Raw genomic sequence first — 20,314 nt, 5'->3', positions numbered from 1 at the left:
TTAGGTAGGTTTATTCCTAGGTATTTTATTCTTTTTGTTGCAATGGTAAATGGGAGTGTTTTCTTGATTTCACTTTCAGATTTTTCATCCTTAGTGTATAGGAATGCCAGAGATTTCTGTGCATTAATTTTGTATCCTGCTACTTTACCAAATTCATTGATTAGCTCTAGTAGTTTTCTGGTAGCATCTTTAGGATTCTCTATGTATAGGATCATGTCATCTGCAAACAGTGACAGCTTTACTTCTTCTTTTCCGATTTGGATTCCTTTTATTTCCTTTTCTTCTCTGATTGCTGTGGCTAAAACTTCCAAAACTATGTTGAATAATAGTGGTGAGAGTGGCCAACCTTGTCTTGTTCCTGATCTTAGTGGAAATGCTTTCAGTTTTTCACCATTGAGGACGATGTTGGCTGTGGCTTTGTCATATATGGCCTTTATTATGTTGAGGAAAGTTCCCTCTATGCCTACTTTCTGCAGGGTTTTTATCATAAATGGGTGTTGAATTTTGTCAAAAGCTTTCTCTGCATCTATTGAGATGATCATATGGTTTTTCTCCTTCAATTTGTTAATATGGTGTATCACGTTGATTGATTTGCGTATATTGAAGAATCCTTGCATTCCTGGAATAAACCCCACTTGATCATGGTGTATGATCCGTTTAATGTGCTGTTGGATTCTGTTTGCTAGTATTTTGTTGAGGATCTTTGCATCTATGTTCATCAGTGATATTGGCCTGTAGTTTTCTTTCTTTGTGACATCCTTGTCTGGTTTTGGTATCAGGGTGATGGTGGCCTCGTAGAATGAGTTGGGGAGTGTTCCTCCCTCTGCTATATTTTGGAAGAGTCTGAGAAGGATAGGTGATAGCTCTTCTCTAAATGTTTGATAGAATTCGCCTGTGAAGCCATCTGGTCCTGGGCTTTTGCTTGTTGGAAGATTTTTAATCACAGTTTCAATTTCAGTGCTTGTGATTGGTCTGTTCATATTTTCTATTTCTTCCTGATTCAGTCTTGGCAGTTTGTGCCTTTCTAAGAATTTGTCCATTTCTTCCAGGTTGTCCATTTTATTGGCATAGAGTTGCTTGTAGTAATCTCTCATGATCTTTTGTATTTCTGCAGTGTCAGTTGTTACTTCTCCTTTTTCATTTCTAATTCTATTGATTTGAGTCTTCTCCCTTTTTTTCTTGATGAGTCTAGCTAATGGTTTATCAATTTTGTTTATCCTTTCAAAGAACCAGCTTTTAGTTTTATTGATCTTTGCTATCGTTTCCTTCATTTCTTTTTCATTTATTTCTGATCTGATTTTTATGATTTCTTTCCTCTGCTAACTTTGGGATTTTTTTGTTCTTCTTTCTCTAATTGCTTGAGGTGCAAGGTTAGGTTGTTTATTCGAGATGTTTCCTGCTTCTTAAGGTGGGCTTGTATTGCTATAAACTTCCCCCTTAGAACTGCTTTTGCTGCATCCCACAGGTTTTGGGTCGTTGTGTCTCCATTGTCATTTGTTTCTAGGTATTTTTTGATTTCCTCTTTGATTTCTTCAGTGATCACTTCATTATTAAGTAGTGTATTGTTTAGCCTCCATGTGTTTGTATTTTTTACAGATCTTTTCCTGTAATTGATATCTAGTCTCATGGCGTTGTGGTCAGAAAAGATACTTGATACAATTTCAATTTTCTTAAATTTACCAAGGCTTGATTTGTGACCTAAGATATGATCTATCCTGGAGAATGTTCCATGGGCACTTGAGAAAAATGTGTATTCTGTTGTTTTTGGATGGAGTGTCCTATAAATATCAATTAAGTCCATCTTGTTTAATGTATCATTTAAAGCTTGTGTTTCCTTATTTATTTTCATTTTGGATGATCTGTCCATGGGTGAAAGTGGGGTGTTTAAGTCCCCTAGTATGAATGTGTTACTGTCGATTTCCCCTTTTATGGCTGTTAGTATTTGCCTTATGTATTGAGGTGCTCCTATGTTGGGTGCATAAATATTTACAATTGTTATATCTTCTTCTTGGATCGATCCCTTGATCATTATGTAGTGTCCTTCTTTGTCTCTTTTAATAGTCCTTATTTTAAAGTCTATTTTGTCTGATATGAGAATTGCTACTCCAGCTTTCTTTTGGTTTCCATTTGCATGGAATATCTTTTTCCATCCCCTTACTTTCAGTCTGTATGTGTCCCTAGGTCTGAAGTGGGTCTCTTGTAGACAGCATATATAAGGGTCTTGTTTTTGTATCCATTCAGCTAATCTGTGTCTTTTGGTGGGAGCATTTAGTCCATTTACATTTAAGGTAATTATCGATATGTATGTTCCTATTCCCATTTTCTAAATTGTTTTGGGTTCGTTATTATAGGTCTTTTCCTTCTCTTGTGTTTCTTGCCTAGAGAAGATCCTTTAGCATTTGTTGTAAAGCTGGTTTGGTGGTGCTGAACTCTCTCAGCTTTTGCTTGTCTGTAAAGGTTTTAATTTCTCCATCAAATCTGAATGAGATCCTTGCTGGGTAGAGGATCTGGCTGCAGGTTTTTCTCCTTCATCACTTTCAGTATGTCCTGCCACTCCCTTCTGGCTTGTAGGGTTTCTGCTGAGAGATCAGCTGTTAACCTTATGGGGATTCCCTTATGTGTTATTTTTCCCTTGCTGCTTTTAATATGTTTTCTTTGTATTTAATTTTTGACAGTTTGATTAATATGTGTCTTAGCGTATTTCTCCTTGGATTTATCCTGTATGGGACTCTCTGTGCTTCCTGGACTTGATTAACTATTTCCTTTCCCATATTAGGGAAGTTTTCAACTATAATCTCTTCAAATATTTTCTCAGTCCCTTTCTTTTTCTCTTCTTCTTCTGGAACCCCTATAATTCGAATGTTGGTGCGTTTAATGTTGTCCCAGAGGTCTCTGAGACTGTCCTCAGTTCTTTTCATTCTTTTTTCTTTATTCTGCTCTGCAGTAGTTATTTCCACTATTTTATCTTCCAGGTCACTTATCCGTTCTTCTGCCTCAGTTATTCTGCTACTGATCCCATCTAGAGTATTTTAAATTTCATTTATTGTGTTGTTCATCATTGCTTGTTTCATCTTTAGTTCTTCTAGGTCCTTGTTAACTGATTCTTGCATTTTGTCCATTCTATTGTCTATTCTATCTCCAAGATTTCGGATCAACCTTACTATCATTATTCTGAATTCTTTTTCAGGTAGCCTATTTCCTCTTCATTTGTTAGGTCTGGTGGGTTTTTATCTTGCTCCTTCATCTGCGGTGTGTTTTTCTGTCTTTTCATTTTGCTTATTTTACTGTGTTTGGGGGTCTCCTTTTTTGCAGGCTGAAGGTTCGTAGTTCCTGTTGTTTTTTGTGTCTGTCCCCAGTGGCTAAGGTTGGTTCAGTGGGTTGTGTAGGCTTCCTGGTGGAGGGGACTAGGGCTGGATCTTGTCTTTCTGGTGGGCAGGTCCACGTCTGGTGATGTGTTTTGGGGTGTCTGTAGACTTACTATGATTTTGGGCAGCCTCTCTGCTAATGGGTGGGGTTGTGTTCCTGTCTTGCTAGTTGTTTGGCATAGGATGTCCAGCACTGTAGCTTGCTGGTCGTTGAGTGAAGCTGGGTGCTGGCATTGAGATGGAGATCTCTCGGAGATTTTTGCTGTTTGATATTATGTGCAGCTGGGAGGCCTCTTGTGGACCAGTGTCCTGAAGTTGGTTCTCCCACCTCAGAGGCACAGCACTGACTCCTGGCTGCAGCCCCAAGAGCCTTTCATCCACAGGGCTCCTTAATTTGGGATGATTGGTTGTCTATTCAGGTATTCCACAGATGCAGGGTATATCAAGTTGATTGTGGAGCTTTAATCCGCTGCTTCTGAGGCTGCTGGGAGAGATTTCCCTTTCTCTTCTTTGTTCTCACAGTTCCCAGGGGCTCAGCTTTGGATTTGGCCCCGCCTGTGCGTGTAGGTCGCCGGAGGGCGTCTGTTCTTTGCTCAGACAGGACGGGGTTAAAGGAGCCGCTGATTCGGAGGCTCTGGCTTACTCAGGCCAGGGGGGTAGGGAGGTTCACGGAGTGTGGGGCGGGCCTGCGGCGGCAGAGGCCGGCGTGACGTTGCAGCCTGAGGCGCGCCGTGCGTTCTCCCGGGGGCGTTGTCCCTGGATCCCGGGACCCCGGCAGTGGCGGGCTGCACAGGCTCCCCGGAAGGGCGTGTGGCTAGTGACCTGTGTTCGCACACAGGCCTCCTGGTGGCGGCAGCATCTGATACAGTTCTGTCCTGGACCCTATCTATCCTTCTAGCAGCCTTGTCTCAAAGAATCCTTCTGTGACATGTGGGTACCCCTCAGGGATTTCATTTCTTACTGAAAGTACTTTTCAGTTTGTCAACCAGTTATTCAAAAAAAATTTAATGATCTCCTACTATGTGTCAAATTATTATAGACACTTGAATACTTAAAAGAAGAGAAACCAAAATCAATGCCAAATTAATCTTCAGCCATTATATAGAAAGGTTGTTGAAGGGGTTTCCCACTAAGCATTTTGGGAAAAAAATAATTTCCATGAATTCTCACAGTCCTTCTCTCCTTATTCAAATGATTCTACTGTCATCACCTTTGAAACTTTGTATAATCTTATTTGGAGTGTGATTGGTTGGAGGGTGAATCAGTTAATAAGTCATCCAATCAACAGATATTAATTCATGTCCTTTGTGAAACAACATCATTAGAGAAGAATGTAAGGCATGGAGTTTGCCCTCAGGGAACTTAAACAAATTTTTAAAAGCTGCACAACAGGAAGGCAAGGAGATATCGCAAGGCAAGACATGATTAATCACCACATGAGTGAATGGATGGTATAAGGGATATTGTGGTTCCATATTAACAGGAGGGTGCTGGGGACAATGGTGCTGCCAGTGACAAGAGGAAGGGGAGAGAAAGAAGAGAAGAAGCAGAAGAAGTCAAGTCATAAAAACTTGGGGAAATGAAGTAAAATGCAGCAGAGAGGTAACCAACCAAATGGATGGTGCTAAATATACACACGCATTTCAAAGCTGCGATGACTAATAAAGGAAAATACAAATGAAGTGGGACCAATTTAAAAACTAATTAAGGCCAGCGTGGCCCAGAGTGAGAAAGAACGTAGGATAGGAGTTTATACTTGTCATAGGAACCAGAACCAGCCCTGAAGGGAAAGATCATTGGAGGACAGGAGTGGTTGAAAATAAAATTTCAAATATGCATCCATATTTAGCTTTGCCTAAGATGTGAGAAGGAAAGGCTCCTGGAGAGGACTGACAAGATTGCCACAATGTGCAGAGCTTAAGCCACCATTTTGGCTTAGGAGAATGGCTCTTTCTTAAAAAGAATGATAGGAACGGTTTGTCATTGGCTTATGATTCTGGATCCAAATTGGAAATTAGAAATGGTCCATTGTTATTACTATTCACAAAGTTGTAGACTTTCAGAGCTGTGTGGCAATTTGGTTGACAGTTCGGCATTAGAGTTGTCAGAAAAAAGGATGGACTTTGCTGGGGTCTTATTAGACCACATGGGGCAGTGGAAGCTGAATCCAGAACACAAATCATTCCTGGCCTTGGGGATGTTCCTACAAAAGGAGAAGGGAAGCTCCGGGGTGATGGGAGTATCCTGGGATGAGAGCCGCTGGGACTGGGAACCTCACACACCAAGGAGATGCCTTCCCACTCATCTCTCTCTCTCTCTCTTTCTCTCTCTCTGCCTCAGTAGTGATCCCTCCTTTTCATTTCTTTTTAGCCCAAGTTTCACTCTCCTCTCTACAGCCTTGTTTCCTCAGTCTACTCTTGTTTCCTGCTCCGTAAATCATCAGTATGTGCAGGACTTTGCTTTCCTTGGTGCAGACACAGCCCTAACTCTATATAACCCCGAGACTGGGGTCTCCACAGCTGGGCCAGTGGATTCCCTGACGACCTAATTGCAAATCCCTAGGTAAATACAGTGCTGTTACAGCTCGTGTCGAGTTTCAGGTTAAGGTCTGCTTGTGAGACAAAAGCTGGACTTGAACATGTCTTTGGAAGCACTACACTGGAAACTGACACCATCACTTTTCAATATGTCAGACCCAGCCACGGTTTCTTCTAAGAACTGGATTAGATTATCGTTTCTTTGAGTACAAGATGAAGTTGTTGATTTGCCTTTTGGAGCCAAGCTTTATGAAACAGGAACATTTTAAAGACAAGCATGACGCTTAGCTTGATTAGATACTCACACTCTCAGAGGCACTTAGGAAACAACACAGACCAGGGGATAGTAGATTCCTATCAACCATCTCAAGGCTACTGTAGCCATAGCTCCTCGATGTATGGAATGGTGCTAGGAATCCTTCGTGTTATTAAAATGATTTGTTTCTATGTCTGTCTCTCCCTCCACCATCATGTTCATATCTGAATTCTACAGTGTGACGTGAGTCCATTTCAAAGGGCCCCCTCCCACTCAGGTGTCTACCTGTGACTTGAGCAAAATGGGGATGAACGGCATGAGGCAGGCAAACAGCTCAGCAGGGCCTCTGAGAGGGGCAGTCCAGAGATGATGGTGGTGGGGACCTGACATAAACCTTCTAGAATGGATGAGTTTTTATCAGGGAACAATAAAGCGTGATTCTGTGGACACTGTGTGACTATTAGCAGATAGATCCCTCTGAGGGTGGTGGGTGGTAGGTTGGTGGATTATCCTATCCGTCCTTGTTCTTGAAGCAGAGAGATTCAGGATGCTTATTCCTGGCCTCTTCCTTACTCTCAGAGCCAGTTTCTTGGAATTCAATGAATTAGTTATTTGTAAGTTTGGAGTTGAATGAGAGCCTCACATAGGCTAAAGAACACAGTAACTGTGAGTCCAGATGTTGAGGTTAGACAGTTGTGAGTCTTAATCCAAACCGTGCATATCAGCTGTGGCTTTGGACAAATTATTTAACTTTTATGAGCCTCAGACTCCTTACCTGTAAAATGAGCATTGTAATACTTACCATGCAGGGGTCTTGAAAGGATTAAATGAGATAAAGCTCAATCCCCGGCACATCATAAATGACAGTATGCGTGAGAGTTCATAAAGGCTTATTTGAGTGTGACTGTCTGTGATGTTCTTTGGAGAGTGAGGAAGAGGGCAGGAGAGAGGCAGATGGCTCAGTAGCCTATGGGCAGAACCACCTTCATGGTCGTACGTCCTGTGCAATTTCACTGACCCTGTGCTCAGAAGAGCTCCACACTTGGTTCAATGCTCTGCTCTCACTGTCTAGAAATTTTTAATTTTTGAATGAAGTGTCCCACTTTTTCGTTTTGCACTGGGCCCTGTGAACTAGGTAGCCGGTCTTGCCTGTAGGTGTAATGAGCTGTTACCGCCTGAATCCAGTTAGTGATCAAAGGAAAGGAAAGAGAGAATATAGTTTAGGAGGTTTCCAAGACCACATTATCTGATTCACTTGAAGGGCTCACAGAAGCCAGCAAAGCCATTCTATTCATGGTCATGGTTTTCTACCACGAAAGGATACAGATTAAACTCAGCAGCAGAAAAAAGGAGCTTAGGAGGGGGTCCAAGAGAGACCCCTTGCAGAACTTCCAATTGTGCTCTCCCAGTGGAGTCATGCAGACGGTCTGCTCCTCCTAGCAATGATCAATGGTAACATGTGACCCAAGGTCCCCACCATAAATCATGTTGCTAGCATAGACTATTTGGCATGGCCCGAGTTTCCCAGATAAACAAAGACAGCCTTATCAGGCAGGACATTCCAAGAGCTTTGAGATTACTTTCTGGAAGCCAGTCAAGGGCCAAAGCACTCTTTGGGCAAGGTTAATACTTTACTGCACAGAGAGACCATCAGAAAAATTTCAAAGGAAAAAAAAGTGTGACTTAGTGAATGATGGAAAGAGAAAGAGCAGTGGGTGTAAGAGGAAAGCAGTGGTTCTCCAAGGACCCCAGGGAAGTTGAACACTGTGGCACAATGAACAGAAACTGGGAAAACAAGAGAGTTCTTCACCGTTTAAATAAAGCAGAACTGGCATTTATTGTAACTGTAACTGAAGGCATTACATTAAATCACAAGTCAGTTATTAAGGATGACATGACAAAGACTGTCCTTATATTAACTGAGTGGGAGGCTTTGTGTGCTTACCTATTGCTCTGTCCTACTGTCCCTGGTAACTTGCTTGGAAGACTTGAATCAGCCTCTCTGGGGTCTTACCCAGGTCTCCCATTTCTCACTAGCAACTTCCTACTACCTATTCTGTTACGCAGCTTCCCACCACATGCCAGGACACATGCGTGTGCACACAGAAACACACACATGTTCACACTCATACCCAAACTCTCACCTGGTTCACTGCCCAGGTTGACTGTATTCACACGTGGGCAAATATTCCTGCAAAATGCTCACGGGAGGCCATTCAACCTAAGATGTGTTTCCTCCTACCAATTGCCACCTTCTTCACCAAACCTGTCTCCAGCACACCTTCAAATAAAATCTCTCTGGGCCTTGTCTACAGCAAATATTATTCACCTTTTCAACCTCCACAGCTGGGTGCTTCATATGTTGTTGGGACTTAATACACATGAAATAGTTTGAATAATTGACCCCTTATCGCCATTTATCAGAAGCAGCTTTCCTTACATTTTACTCTTCCCTTAAAAGGAAGACCTGCCACCCAGGTCTGCTGGATTCTCTTAGCAAGAAAAGCAGTGTCCCTGGAGATGATAAATGGTTCCAGAAGCTTCAGCCCTCACATGCCAGCTCCCTACTTTGTGATAATAGAGAAGTAGCCCATTAATTCAGCAGAGATACATTTCCTTTTGCAATGTCCTTGATTTTATTTTTCAGCAATTCCTCAAAATCACAGGTTAAAGGAGTGTGTTTGCTGTAGGTTGCCTCTATGCAAATTAAGAAGGGAAAAATTATTTGGTCCCTCTCTTCTTTGCCCCGTCAGACCCTCTTTCCTTTCCCTTTGGTGCTCCTGTCTACCCAAGTCCCCTCATCTGGGCTGCTCTTTAGCAGTCTAGCTTACAGTGTACTTGATGGACCCCTGTGTTTGGCATTGGTTCATGGAATTCAACTTTCCAAACACTTTGACATCATCATTCTCAAGGTCCCAATGAGACAGATAGGGCAGGAGTCATCATCATCACGATCATCATGCTTTTCTTAATCCCAATCACTTTAAAGTTATAAAAACTGAGATCTAACTGATTTAAATGAATCAAACAGAATGCAAATTCAGACTTCTGATCCATTCTTTTTCATCAATCATTACTTTGGTCATTAATGCTGAAGGCAGGGCTGACAGATATATGGTATTCTCGTTGACCCTTTCCATCCTGGTACCCACTGTAAGTATCCCAGTCTCTTGGTCCTTCCTGAAGAATCTAGAATAGCTTAGGAATACTTAGAATAGTGCTCTGGGCAATCATTACCCACTGAACAGTGTTGGCATGTGAATTAACACACAATTTCTATTCTTGTCTAAGGTAGTGACTTCCCAAGTGGTATTGGAAGAGAAAAATTTCTGCAGAGCAAATGCCTTTGATATTTCATGGAATGACTCTTACTTGGAGGAGTTTCAGAGGCAAATGCAAGGGAACTAATTTTAACGTGTGCCTGTGATTTGCCAAACTTTGTGTTAATCCACATGACAACTTGTTTGCAATGTCGTTTGTAATTTTCAGTTGAGGAAACCAAGTCAGCATTTAAGTCACTTTCCCAAACACAAAATAGTGCAAGAGACAGAGTCAGGATTAGACTCAATCTGAGCCAGAACTCTGCTACAGACGTGCCCTCACCCACCCTCCTCCCAGCCCTCTGACTGAACTCCTTTTCATCTTATTGTAATAGCATGTTTCTCAACATTAAAAGAGAATGGCTCTAGAAAAACTAAAGGGCAGAGAAAGGAGATAAATATGGGAATGATGCCAAGCTGTGCTGTGTGTGATCTTGTGTATAAAGGTACGAAACCAGCATTGCGTCATTATTTTCACTATGTGTTTAAGCATTATTCTGTGCAAGTATGTAAAATTTATAACCTGGTTTTTCAATTCTGCTTCTATTTCCTTCAAGATACCCATGCATGTGTGTGTAACAATTTTTCTCTTGGATGCTCTGCGGAAAGCAGATCAGGATCAATGACTGTGACAGGAGCAGGAGGGATATAAAAGAATATCAGAGGCTCGATCGGCCAGCCAGTATTGATTGAACACTTTTTGTGTATTTTTTATTGTTCTAGGAACTGTGGGACCACAGAGAGTGCAAGACAGTGTCACTTCTCTCTGAGACATTATAATGAGATTAATTTCAAAGACCTTACTATCTGATAGAGAAAAAAAATATCCACCCCAGGAAATGAATAGCATCACAAAAAGTTAGGATTTGAAAGAGTCCTAATTTCATGTGACGTCATGTGACTTGCTGTTGCCTCCCTGGCTGAAGGGTTAAATAGACGAAATTGTGCTCATATAGCCCGACCAGCAGGGGCTCACACAGCCTTGTAATGGCATGTCTGTTATCTGTGACTTCTACCCAATGACTGATTCTGCCATCAGGGCAGCTCAGAAAAACTCTGTTCCTTCTCGGAAGAGCTCCTGTTATATTTGAAGGCAGCTACCATTTCTTCCCTTAGCTACTTCTTTTCCCCTTGAAACCTCCATTCTTTTCCCATTGAAACCATTACTGCAGTCATGTTCCGGAACCTTCACCATCCTTTGTTTAGATTCCCTCTGCTTAGTCAGAGTCCTCCATAAGTGTGATTGGCAGAAGCAAGCACGGTTCTCTAAGGGGGACTAACCTGGGCAGAAAATGCTTGTGTTTTTTATTTCTAGCCCTGGACATTGTACCTCTTTCAATGCAAACTAAGTCTGTGTTAATATTTCAGCAGTTGCATAATGTTACTGGCATCTATTAAACATGCTTCTTAAGCTTCATCAAATTATTTTTGTAGGAATGGATGCCAAATTAGAGGCACTCTAGGGCAACTTTAAAGTATTTTAAAGGAGTTAGTCACGAGACTTGAGTGCTAATTCTGATTCCAGTGCTTTTTGACTGTGAATCCTTGGGGAAATTCCTACCTTTTAGTGGATTTCAAGTTAACATCCCTGTCAAATGAGGCAGTTGAACTAGATGATTTTTCAAGTTCCTTATACTACGAAATTTCTGAGTCTGATCTATTACATCTTCTAAGAGAGCAATTGCTATTTTGAACTTATGTGCAAAATTTCACATTTGTCCCATTTATTCCAGTATATTTTGCCCAGAGTTCCAGGCTTTTAAGAACTTTTTGAATTACAATCCTAGAACTGAGTGCATTAGCTTTTGTGTATTACAGTATTTTATTAGGAGCAGATCAGCCATTTAATAAGCTCTTTTAGAATATTGCCTGAACAACTTGCTTCCGAACCTTGGTCCTGCTCAGCCTTGATTCCTCAACTCAGCCCAATTCCTTGCTACTGACACTCCCAGGTTTATGAGCTGGCAGTTTGCAGAATCCATGCTTTACTGCTTTGGAAAAATTAGGGTTAAAATGATGTCTGCCATCGTAGTTCCTCTCCTCTTTGTCCCTCAGAGATTGCTATCACATCTACAAATTCTTTTAGCACATGTGATGGACACTTTGCCATGTAATTTTTGTCTGTCCAGTTTTCCATTTTTTCTTATTTTTGGAGAATTCCCCCACTGCACATACTGTTGGTAGATTGCAGTAACACCTTTCCCACGATGGAAGCCAGAGGAAAGAATGCTTTCCTCTCAGCACTGTCCTGCAGCCAGGGTAGAGGGACGGGGCCTAGGCCTGGCCCGTCACATTCTTCTGTCGGGGAAGTGATACAAGGATGAAGGGTGCGTTCTAAGCAGCTGTGGGGCTTTCCCTGGGTGGCTAAAATTGTCTCAAGTTGGAGAGCATCCTTACCTAATGGTTCACCCTCGAACTCAGATGTTATAGTTCCTGCCTACAGACCCTCAAGAGTCACATAGGTCTTGCCATTTTTCAACATTTTCATCCTCTCCGTTTTATGAAACTCCATATCGTTCCAATAGATTCTTCCCATAATTAAGATAGCCCCAAATTGTTAACTGTTGTTTGCAACAAAGAACCCTGAGAAAAACAGCACGGTAGACACTGAAGGATGTGATGGCTGCCAAGACACTGCCTCCTAAGGACATCTCTCCCTGAAGAGATTGGTGAGCACAGAACACTGCCTATATCTGCATATCCCTTACGTGTGTAGTCCTGACCTTCTCCCTTTGTGAGCCTTGCTCAGATTTGCCAGTCCTAACTCAACCCATCTCTGGCTTTTTCTTCCTGTTCCCCATTTTTTGGACTGGTATACTCCTCCATCTCTGTACCAGGGTTTGGATCCAACAACAGTCTCAGCATTGATTCAGAATTCTTCCAGACTCCTTGTTCTGTTTCACAGTTACTTTGCTTTCCAAGGAACAAGAATGTCTTAATTCTCCCTTTGGCCTGGATCAGGTCTCTCTCTAGTACTCCTTCCCTTGGCAATATCAACAGCTTACACAATTCTAAATACTAACCCCTTGATTGTAACTCCCAAATTTACATCACTGTGTGACTTCTACCCTGAATTCCAGACTCCTATTTCCAACTACCTCCTTGACATTTCTAAATAGATAGATAACTAATAGGCCTCTCAAACTAAAATTAAGCACACGACCCCTCATCCTGCTCTGCTGTAGCTGTCTCTACATTAGTTGATGGCTTATTTTTCTTCCATTTTCTCAGGCCAAACACCTTGGGATTATCCTTGTCTGTTCTTGTTCTCCTATACCCCACATCCAATCTCTCTGGAAATTTTGTTGGCTACATCTTCAAAATATATCCATAATGTAACTTGTAAACTTACTTTGATACTCTTTGGAAAGACTGTTAGATTTATTTCAGAAGCCTGACAAGTTGATTACAAATTTGTTTGGCAAAACAGACAAGCACGGCAAGTTCTTCTGAAAAAGAAGAACAATGAAGGATTAGCCCAACAAGGCATGAGAACACATTATAAAGCCTCTACAATGAAAACAATGGGAATTGGTGCATGGATAGCACAAAAGACCAATAAGACAGACTAGACAATCCAGAAATAGATCTTTTGTATATAGTATATTTTTTATAGAATAAAATCATTACCTCAAATCAGTGGAACAGAGAATGAACAGGTTGGAGTGAACACAGATAAGAAGTATACATTTCTGAATAGTCCTTATTTTGTATAATTGATATTGGAACTAAATAATATTCTACATAATTATAAGATAAAACCAAATTAAAATGAAAATAAAGCAATCCCTGGATTTAAAAGCTAAATGAAAGTAATGAACCTTGAAGTGTATCGTGTTTTAGCATTTTTGACATAACTATACAGACTAGGATTATTTCAAGTGTATTTAAAACGAGTAACTTGTGTGCTACACTTAAAAGCATGAAATTAATTTGCGATCCCCCCCAAATCTTAAACTGCCTTCAGCAATAGTATTACTATTAATAATATTGTATTGTTATTTTAAAACAGATACACAGCCATATAGTAAAATGTTGAGCCTGGAACCAAAAACAAAAATGTAGAAATACACCACACAAAAATTCCCAACTGATTTTTGGTCAAAAGTAATACCATGATGGTAAGATAACTTTATCAACAAATGGTGCTGGGGCAATTAAGATGTCTGTAGACAAAAACAAAAAACTCAACCTATACCTCATGCTTTATACAAAAATTAAAGTGGATCATGGATTTAAATGTAAAATGCAAAACTTTTAAACTTTTAAGAAAAAAAATAGGATAAAAATCTTTGGAATCTAGAGAGAATACTGAGACTTGACACCAGAAACATGATGAATAAAGGAGAATTTGGTAGATTGGACTTCATCAAAATGAAAAACTTTTGCTCTCTAAAAGGCCTTGTGAAAGAAGTAAAGATGAAAACTACAGACTGAGAGAAAATATTTGTAAACCATATATGCAGTGTAGGACTACTCTCCACAATATATAAAGAATTCTTAAAACTCAACAGGTGGTAAAGCAAACAATTCAACTTTTAGAAATGGACAAAAGACTTGAAGACACTTTTCTCTCAATAGGAAATATTGATGGAAAATGAGCACATAAAGAGAACTTCAGTACCATCAGCCATTACGGAAATGCAAGTTAAAACCACAATGAGATATTAGCACATACATAGCCAAATGGCTAAAATAAAAAATAGTAACAACAGCAAATGCTGATGTGGATGCAGAGAAACCTGATTATCTATACATTGTTGGTGGTAATAAAAAAAAATGGTACACTCAGAGAACAATTTGACAATTAAAAAAAAAGTAACATGCAACTACCATATGAATCAGCAATTGTATTCCTGGACATTTATCTCAGAGAAATGAGAATTTATGTCACACAAAATCCTGTACATGAATGTTTATAGAAGCTCTATTAATAATATACTGAAACTAGAAACAACTCAGATGCTCTGTGAAGGGTGAATATTTAAATCAATTCTGATACATCCATACCATAAGATAGTACTTATAAATAAAAAGGAATGGGCTATTGATATACACTATAGCCTGGATGAATTTTCAGAGAATTATGCTAAGTAAGAAAAGCCAGTCCCGATGGTTACATATAGTATGATTCCATTTACAAAATATTCTAGATAAAATTATATATATCTAAAAAGAGCAGATTAGTTGTTTTCAGGGTTATAGGAGGGAGTGGGAGGGAGGTGGATATGGCTATAGAAGGACAACATGGGGGATACTTGTGGTGATGGAAATGTTCTGTATCTTGACTGTATCAATGTCAGTGTTCTGACTGAGAAGTGTTACTATAGTTACACAAGATGTTATCATTGGTATCTCTGTATTATTTCTTAGAACTGCATGTGAATTTACAATTATCTAAAAAAATTTATCTACAAAGAATAATTATGATAATGCATTGAAATGTATCAAATATTTTAAATCCATGAGTTCATAATGATACAAAAACAAAAATCATATTGTTCACTTTTGGAGGATTCTAGGAAAACAACTCATTCTGAAAACTGGCAAAATAAGGCAGATAAACATCCATCTGCATTTTGTTTTTAAATTATACCTCAAGTAAGTCAAACATTTGATATGGAAAATATTCTGTTTAGAATTTTAAAGAAAATGAGCAAAAAAAGAATGCTATTGCACTACCATTAGTTTGAAAGCCTGAATGAAATAATGGATCAATGCAATGCTTCTGATGTCTACTAAGAATATCAAGTGCAAAACTAAGGGGAAATCCATGATGGGCCAGGGTGACAACATCTGAATCCCTGGCTCAATATTTTTTAATTAATTAATTAATTTTATTTATTGCTGAGTTGTGTCTTCGTTGCTGTGCGTGGGCTTTCTCTAGTTGTGGCGAGTGGTGGCTTTTGTTGCAGAGCGTGGGCTCTAGGTGTATGGGCTTCAGTAGTTGTGGCACGTGGGCTCAGTAGTTGTGGCTCGAGGGCTCCAGAGTGCAGCTTTAGTAGTTGTAACGCACGGGCTTATGTGCTCTGTGGCATGTGGGATCTTTCCGGACCAGAGCTCAAACCCGTGTCCTCTGCATTGGCACCACTGTGCCACCAGGGAAGTCCCCCTGGCTCAATATTAACATCAAACAAAAGAGGGAAATTCAGACACTAAGTGCATCCCAGTGAAAATATATATCACCATCTATGAAATATTCTTTAAAAAACAAAAAAAACCCACAACAGTTTGAATAAGGATCTAAATTTAATTGCCAGAATATGAGATATTTAGGGAACAAATAAACAACCCATAGGATGCATTCAGCAAAACCTAAAGTGTTGGAACATCTACAGTACTAGCAACCTATTTTCTTCAAAAATGCATTTAAGGAAAATACAAAAGGGGAGGTGAAATCCCTAGGTTATAAGGCCTTAGGAGACGTCAAAGAACTGCAATGCATGGGCCTTGTTTAAACACGGATTTGCAAAAGAAAACTGTAAAAGCAAAAATTATGAGACGATAGAGTAAATTTGATCACTGGTTAGATATTTGATGCTGCTAAGGAATTAGCGTTAAGTTTTTCAGATGTAAAATGACAATGTGATTATGTTTTTAACAAGAGTCGAACCTTTAGAGATACCTACCGAATTATTTATGGATTAGTTATTTGCTTCTCGCTAATCCAGTGGGAGCAGAGGACAATGACTGGGTATAGAAAAAGCAAGATATGCCACAATCTGAAGTTTTTTGATGAGTCCTCACTCTACTTTTCTGTTCACACCATTTTTGTATATGTTTGAAATTTTTCATAATAAAATATAAAAATATATCCAGGAGCCTTTACTTCTTACTGTCAACTGCTAATTGCCTGGTCCAATCTACCACCATTTTTAATTTGAGGTGTTATAGTATAATCCTAACTGATCTCCTGGATTCTACCCTGGTCCTCTTTCCATCTCTTTCCAACACATGGTAATGGAAATGGTCATGGTAATTACCATGGTCATGGTAATCTTCTTAATACCCAAGTCAGATCCTGCAGAGGAGATGTATACAGAGTTCAGCCAGGGCTCCCTCCTAGGTTAAAGTTATATCATCTCCATCCACACAGGATGCCTGTGGTCTTGTATTCAGCTGCCTACACCAGGCAAAGCTGCAAAATCTCTGGTGGTTGTTTGTAGCATTTCTGAGAGTATCAGTTTGCTGTGGTTCAGTCCCCCACACAGCATCCCCATGGGGTGGTTGTACACCTGTTTTATGTTTCTCCTTGCTCACATGCTTTCCTGTCCATGTTTGTATCCTTGGCCTTTTGCAATTCGAGCTTATTAGAGAGCTCCCCATGACACTACATACCTTACTTAGCAGCATTTCCTGTCTCATAGGAATTGTCCATAATTATAGTGTCAAAATTTCTCTTTTAAGAAATTCCCCATCTCATGTCCACCATGCTCTCACTTGGATTCTCTGACTATGAGAGACTCTGTACCATTTCTTCAAGTTCTGTGATGTTTCAAACACAAGGAAAAGATTTTAATGTTTTCTGAGCATCTACTATGTGCCAGGCACTGTGCTAGCTAGTCATATATATCATTTCATTTCATTCAAACAGTAGTGCTAGTAGCTAAGACATTCATTTGTATATCCCTTAGAAATAAGAAAAATGAAATTCAGAGAATTTCAGTCAATGTTTGAAGGTCATGTATAGAACAGTCAGTGGAATCAGGATTGGAGAATATATTTCTTTTCTATTAAAAAAATTAAGATTTCATGGCCACTTTTTTGATAGATCTTCTACAGACTCTAGCAGGTCTTCATAATCATAATTTCTCCATTTCTTCCATCTCTGCTATCTGCTTGTTTCTTCTGTGAAGTGCAACATCATAGGGACTTGGAAGAATTGGGCTTCCAGCAGCTCTTGGACAGTTGAAATTCCTCTTTATTCTTTTATATCTATTTGGTAATGTATATTTAGAAGAAATCAGCCATGTCTTTGGACTGTGGAGAAGTATAGAATATTTACATGATATTGAATCTGTTTAAAACGAGAATATAAGCCCTTCTCACTGGACATCTATCTCTGTTTAATATCCACTCTGAGGCATACTCCTTAGGTACACATTCTTACCACCTGTTAGATGAGAGTAGGCTTCTATCTCAATTCTCAGGTAATTTTAACTTTAAAAAAGGTATCTGAAGTGTGAAGTCCTTAGAGTTATGTAGTGTAAAGAGTGCTGGACTCAGAAAATTTGAGTTAAAAGATAACAACTGAAGTTTATCAAGTATATTCTATATGTGGCAGGCACAGCTGCAAGTACTTTTCATTGGTTATTTTATTTGAACTACCCAACACCCTAAGAGAAAACCATTCTACAGATGAAGAACTGGAGGGCTGGATGGGACTGTGTAATGTTCCCAATGTTGTATAGCGAATAAGTACTAAAGCCAAATTCAGATCTCTGTGTTCTTAACTGCCACTCCACTCTACTTCCCAGCTCAGGCACTCCTAGACCGAGCCTTGTGAAGTCACTGAACTTCCTTGATGCCCTATGAATGGAGATAATAACAGTTGCCTCACCAGTAGGGAACATGAAAACTTTGAGTACACTGAAAATGTTTTCAAGCATAATGGATTACCATTGTATGAAATTGGCAGTGCCAGTAATAACAACAATGTTTATTTGAGATACTATATGGGCCACCATCATCCTAAGCTTTTCATATCTCATTTAATCATCACGTGAGCTGCATGGAGAGATAGCAAGATAGTATTATTCTTACTATTTTAGAGACAAGAAAAACCAGAAGGAAAGATAATATAATATAATATAATATAATATAATATAATATAATATAATATAATATAATATATAAAACTATGTGAACTATGTGTAAAAATACATATGCTTTCTGAATGTCATATTTCTGACCATAAACCTTTAGAAAATCCCTAGTGGAAGCAAACAGTGTTGGCTCTTCATTTGTGCTTGGATAATGCTGTATACTCATTTCATTTTTTCTAAGAGGGTCGCAGCAGTAGGTGAGAGAGCTAGAGGGACAGGTGCCTCTTCCTCTGCCCACCTGCCGATCCACAAAGCTCTGTATGACCACATACAGTTGTTTCTTAAAGAATTAGACACATGCACTGTCATCTCTTCAGGAAGTTTTGCAGCTATTGTCAGAATTCATTTTCGGTGACAAGACATAATGGACTTGGGGTTTCATTAACAGACAGAGCACTCTGAGAAATCTTTTGTGTGAATAGGAACAATCTCAGGCAGAAGGTAGGATTTACTTGGTCAATGGAACGTTTTAGAGGATTTCCAGAGTTGAAGCTTTGTATTTAGCTTTTTTCCTTCTGTGTCCTGAAGAAATGCCCTTAAGGCCTCAGCATTAAACAGTCTGGGAAAATAAGCAGGAAGGGATGGGCTGGGGACACATGCTAGCTCATGCAAGCAGGGGACTAGACTTGAGAAAAAGTCTTTCTGGTCTCCCTGAGGAAGGGTCAGCTTAAGGTCAGTAGCTAGGGACGATTAAGAGTAGGGTACGCTCTCTCTAACCTCTCAAAGTACATTTGGCCAAGAAAGGCTTCCAGTTTTCTGGTGAGACCTTGTAGTACCTTGTCAAATCCTCTTGAAGGCAAGGCAGGTGAGAAGGTAGGGAAAGTGAGATGCATTTGACATGCTTGCAATGGAAATCAGGTACACGGGGACAGCACAGTGAGAAGGTGACACACGGGTGCTTACAGAAAGTGGACATCTTCTCACAAACAGTACCTCCTATTTAGAGTCTGGCACTGTTGTTCTTTTGCCCTCAGTTTTTTCCACCTGGTAACTCATACTCTTTCATTCAAGGCATTCATCCAATAAACTTCAACATGAACCCTTCTCTGAGTCTCTCCCCAGGTTATGGGCTCCTCTTTCATGTTTGCTACACTTTGTACGAGTCTTGATTGCAGTACTTTTCACCTGGTACTCCCTCGATGGTTTACCTGCTTATCTACCTTTTAGGACAGTGAAACCCTGAATGACACAGAAGATATCTTTTACTGTATATTTCAAGCACCCAGCCATGCCCAGTACCTTGTAGGTGTGTCAGTTAATGGGATTGAATGAATATTCAGTCTGAAAGCCCTTTAGGCACCAACAGCTTGGGAATCTTAGATAAGATTGCTTTCATAGTTTCTTCCTAAATTTAGTGGCTATATCAGCACCCATCTCAAAGGGGCAGGTCCCAGGATTCACCGTACTCTTGAAGTTATAATTTGTGTGGCTGGCTGCATGACATCTTCCTTGCCCACTGTCTCTATGTCTGCTTTCCTGCTGCAGGGTGTGGGTGGAAGCTCATGTTTCTGCCAGGCCCCAATGACATCAGGAGAGGGGAGAGAGAAGCAGAGTGCCTGCCAACTAGCCCTGCTTGTTCTGTTCTCTGTTCCCACCATCTTGTTCCCTTTTATTGATGCCGGTGGGATGGGGGCTCAGGTCTTCACTGGGCTCTGCTAATACTAGGAAGGGGGAAAGCTGACTAGGCTGTCTGGTACCAGCTCGTTCTGTTTCCTTGGTGCCAGCTGAAGGTAGAGGCCCAGCTCCACACTGGGTCCCACTGATGCCCTGCATGGTTTGGGGGAAGTGGAGCCCTTTCTTGGACCACCATGTTCGGTCTCATTGATTTTGAGGGATGAGGGTAGGAGGCCCAGCTATTGGCTAGTCTCTGCTGGTCCCCCTGGCAGGGAGATTGGGGTGCCTTTCGGTGGTGGGGTGCCAGCTTAGTTCCTCTAGGTTCTGTTGTGGGACTGTGGTTTTTCTGTTGGAGTTTGACAAGAGCAGGGAAGTTACTGCCAAAGCAGTTTTTTGT

Source organism: Grampus griseus, assembly GCF_964374135.1.
Source record: "Grampus griseus genome assembly, chromosome: 2".
NCBI classification, from domain to species: Eukaryota; Metazoa; Chordata; class Mammalia; order Artiodactyla; family Delphinidae; genus Grampus; species Grampus griseus.
This window is presented reverse-complemented; position numbering follows the sequence as displayed.